Raw genomic sequence first — 4,890 nt, 5'->3', positions numbered from 1 at the left:
GTCGAGCCCGCGAGGGCTGTCTCCGCGGCAGGCCCCCCCTGAACGGGGCACGACAGGCCACCGCGCTGGCTCGTCCAGCGTCGACAGTCCCTCGTCCAGGTTTCAGATCGCGCCAAGTCGAACCCATGACCTGCTCAAGCCATCGTGCGCTGCCGAATTCGCATCTGCGTGTAGGCTGCCATTCCACGCGGCAGCCCCTGTTTTCGTCAGCGTGCCCCCCTGACGAATTTTCCTGCCTGGCCCAGTCCAGCGTCCAGCCCCTGTTCGTCGAAAAATCTGCGCTGCCGATTTTCCACGCGGCAGCCCCTCTTTTCGTCAGCGTGCCCCCCTGACGAATTTTCCTGCCTGGCCCGGCCAGTCCAGCCCCTGTTCGTCGAAAAATCTGCGCTGCCGATTTTCCACGCGGCAGCCCCTCTTTTCGTCAGCGTGCCCCCCTGACGAATTTTCCTGCCTGGCCCGGCCGGTCCAGCATCCAGCCCCTGTTCGTCGAAAAATCTGCGCTGCCGATTTTCCACGCGGCAGCCCCTGTTTTCCTCAGCGTGCCCCCCTGACGAATGTTCGTCGAAAAATCTGCGCTGCCGATTTTCCACGCGGCAGCCCCTCTTTTCGTCAGCGTGCCCCCCTGACGAATGTTCGTCGAAAAATCTGCGCTGCCGATTTTCCACGCGGCAGCCCCTCTTTTCGTCAGCGTGCCCCCTGACGAATTTTCCTGCCTGGCCCAGTCCAGCGTCCAGCCCCTGTTCGTCGAAAAATCTGCGCTGCCGATTTTCCACGCGGCAGCCCCTCTTTTCGTCAGCGTGCCCCCCTGACGAATTTTCCTGCCTGGCCCGGCCGGTCCAGCCCCTGTTCGTCGAAAAATCTGCGCTGCCGATTTTCCACTCCGCAGCCCCTGTTTTCGTCAGCGTGCCCCCCTGACGAATTTTCCTGCCTGGCCCGGCCAGTCCAGCGCCCAGCCCCTGTTCGTCGAAAAATCTGCGCTGCCGATTTTCCCCGACGAACCTGCAGCTGCACAAATCCGCGCTGCCACTGCCCCATTGTCTGGACCAACAGTCTTTTCCATCAAGCCCTGGACTATAAATCGTCCAGACTCATCGCCAGCACCCGCTGCCGATTCTGCCGACTTTGCCGATTTCGTCGGCGCTGCCGATTCCAACACTGCCCGCCGTGCCTGAACCAGCGCTGTTTCGTCAGCGTGTCCCCTTGACGAATTTCCCTGCCTGGCCTGGACAGTCCATCTTCCAGCCCATGTTCATCGAAAAATCTGCGCTGCCGATTTCCCCGACGAACCTGCAGCTGCACAAATCTGTGCTGCCGATTTCCCCCCCTGTCGGCATGGCTGCCGCTGCCCCGATGTCCAGACCAACAGTCTTTTTTGTCGACTTTGCCGATTTTGTCCGCGCTGCCGATTCCAACACTACCCCCTGCATCCAAACCAGCATTGTTTCGTCAGCTCTTCCCCTGACGATTTTAGCCCTGTAACAAACAGTAGGCCTCCAATCCCGCCAACGGGAGCCAAGTTGATAGGGAAGAGAATTGAATGACGCGCCTGGTCCTCGCACCCCGCCACCCGAGGGGCCTTTTTCCCGGCAGCCTCTGAAAAACTCTAGCTTTCACGGTCCTCGCCGCCCCTCACCACCATGGCAGGCCTCTAATCCCACCCATCAGCAGTTGTAGCCGATAGGGCAGTGATTTGAATGACGCGTCGCGGGCCTCCGGGTCATCTCACCCGGCCATTAATTGGAGCGTTTTTGGCTGGCCGAGGATGGGGGGATGGATCTCTTCTTCCGAAAAAGCAAACAGTACATCGGGAGTTATGTTGACGGGGCATGGAATTGAATGACCCGTCGCGGGCCGCCGGGTCATCTCACCCGGCCATCCCGGGGAGCGTTTTTCCCGGCAGCATCGGGGAAACTCTTGCTTTCACTGCCCGCTGCCCAAGTCCCCACTCGAATCGGCCCCCCGCGCCAACAAGCCAACGCTGCCGAATCGGCAGACACTGCTGCCGAATCTGCCGACACTGCCCCGCGGGCTGCCACTGCCCCAGTGTCTAAACCAGCGGTCTTTCTCATCGAGCCTTGGACTATCCAGTCCGTCCTGACTCATCGCCAGCACCTGCAGCCGGAATGTGGAAAGCACGACGTTTTGTTGTAGGAATGCGGGAACCCCGGCGGCTCGCCTGCCGCGGCCAGCGACGTCGGGCTGGCCCCTGCAGCGCCTAGCCTCTCCCACGCGGGGGGCAGGCCAGAGCGCGGGGGGCCAGGGCCCGAAGGCAGCCCCCCCGCGGGCGAGAGAGCAAGCCAGCAGGGGCTGTCGCCTGCCGCGGCCAGCGACGTCGGGCTGGCCCCTGCAGCGCCTAGCCTCTCCCACGCGGGGGGCAGGCCAGAACGCGGGGGGCCAGGGCCCGAAGGCAGCCCCCCCGCGGGCGAGAGAGCAAGCCAGCAGGGGCTGTCCGCGCGTCGCGCAGCGCGGCATGGCTGCGGGGGCCGCGCGCGCGCGCCCAAGCGCCCAAGGGCCCCCAAGGGCCCCAGGCCCTCAGGCCCCAGCGCCCCAGCGCCCAGCGCGGGCGGGCGCGCGCGCGCGTGTGGTCTTTGAGGGGCGCCGGCCTGGTGGCTCCCTAAAGAGCAATAAGTGTCATTGCAGCTCTGGCAGGGGGAGACACTACTAGGTCCCAGCTGTCACCCCCCCTCTAAAAAATTCATTTCTTGGTATTTTGAGCTGAAATTTTGCACAGAGGTTGGCAAAAATCCAATCCACCTTCATTAATTTTCCCAGAATTTTTCGAGGTCGGGAAGTATTTGTTTTAATTTTCCTACCATTAGAAATCGAGTAAATCCGCAAAACTAGGAACCGGCCCGGAATGACCCCAAATTCAGTGGGCAGCCTCATAAAAATATGGCTGATTTTACTGGATTGGTTTCATGTGGAAAGCACGACGTTTTCTTGTAGGAATGCGGGAACCCCGGCAGCTCGCCTGCCGCGGCCAGCGACGTCGGGGACGCTGGCCTGCGCTGTCGAGCCCGCGAGGGCTGTCTCCGCGGCAGGCCCCCCCTGAACGGGGCACGACAGGCCACCGCGCTGGCTCGTCCAGCGTCGACAGTCCCTCGTCCAGGTTTCAGATCGCGCCAAGTCGAACCCATGACCTGCTCAAGCCATCGTGCGCTGCCGAATTCGCATCTGCGTGTAGGCTGCCATTCCACGCGGCAGCCCCTGTTTTCGTCAGCGTGCCCCCCTGACGAATTTTCCTGCCTGGCCCAGTCCAGCGTCCAGCCCCTGTTCGTCGAAAAATCTGCGCTGCCGATTTTCCACGCGGCAGCCCCTCTTTTCGTCAGCGTGCCCCCCTGACGAATTTTCCTGCCTGGCCCGGCCAGTCCAGCCCCTGTTCGTCGAAAAATCTGCGCTGCCGATTTTCCACGCGGCAGCCCCTCTTTTCGTCAGCGTGCCCCCCTGACGAATTTTCCTGCCTGGCCCGGCCGGTCCAGCATCCAGCCCCTGTTCGTCGAAAAATCTGCGCTGCCGATTTTCCACGCGGCAGCCCCTGTTTTCCTCAGCGTGCCCCCCTGACGAATGTTCGTCGAAAAATCTGCGCTGCCGATTTTCCACGCGGCAGCCCCTCTTTTCGTCAGCGTGCCCCCCTGACGAATGTTCGTCGAAAAATCTGCGCTGCCGATTTTCCACGCGGCAGCCCCTCTTTTCGTCAGCGTGCCCCCTGACGAATTTTCCTGCCTGGCCCAGTCCAGCGTCCAGCCCCTGTTCGTCGAAAAATCTGCGCTGCCGATTTTCCACGCGGCAGCCCCTCTTTTCGTCAGCGTGCCCCCCTGACGAATTTTCCTGCCTGGCCCGGCCAGTCCAGCCCCTGTTCGTCGAAAAATCTGCGCTGCCGATTTTCCACGCGGCAGCCCCTCTTTTCGTCAGCGTGCCCCCCTGACGAATTTTCCTGCCTGGCCCGGCCGGTCCAGCATCCAGCCCCTGTTCGTCGAAAAATCTGCGCTGCCGATTTTCCACGCGGCAGCCCCTGTTTTCCTCAGCGTGCCCCCCTGACGAATGTTCGTCGAAAAATCTGCGCTGCCGATTTTCCACGCGGCAGCCCCTCTTTTCGTCAGCGTGCCCCCCTGACGAATGTTCGTCGAAAAATCTGCGCTGCCGATTTTCCACGCGGCAGCCCCTCTTTTCGTCAGCGTGCCCCCTGACGAATTTTCCTGCCTGGCCCAGTCCAGCGTCCAGCCCCTGTTCGTCGAAAAATCTGCGCTGCCGATTTTCCACGCGGCAGCCCCTCTTTTCGTCAGCGTGCCCCCCTGACGAATTTTCCTGCCTGGCCCGGCCGGTCCAGCCCCTGTTCGTCGAAAAATCTGCGCTGCCGATTTTCCACTCCGCAGCCCCTGTTTTCGTCAGCGTGCCCCCCTGACGAATTTTCCTGCCTGGCCCGGCCAGTCCAGCGCCCAGCCCCTGTTCGTCGAAAAATCTGCGCTGCCGATTTTCCCCGACGAACCTGCAGCTGCACAAATCCGCGCTGCCACTGCCCCATTGTCTGGACCAACAGTCTTTTCCATCAAGCCCTGGACTATAAATCGTCCAGACTCATCGCCAGCACCCGCTGCCGATTCTGCCGACTTTGCCGATTTCGTCGGCGCTGCCGATTCCAACACTGCCCGCCGTGCCTGAACCAGCGCTGTTTCGTCAGCGTGTCCCCTTGACGAATTTCCCTGCCTGGCCTGGACAGTCCATCTTCCAGCCCATGTTCATCGAAAAATCTGCGCTGCCGATTTCCCCGACGAACCTGCAGCTGCACAAATCTGTGCTGCCGATTTCCCCCCCTGTCGGCATGGCTGCCGCTGCCCCGATGTCCAGACCAACAGTCTTTTTTGTCGACTTTGCCGATTTTGTCCGCGCTGC

Source organism: Populus nigra, chromosome 2, assembly GCF_951802175.1.
Source record: "Populus nigra chromosome 2, ddPopNigr1.1, whole genome shotgun sequence".
Classification (NCBI taxonomy): domain Eukaryota; kingdom Viridiplantae; phylum Streptophyta; class Magnoliopsida; order Malpighiales; family Salicaceae; genus Populus; species Populus nigra.
This window is presented reverse-complemented; position numbering follows the sequence as displayed.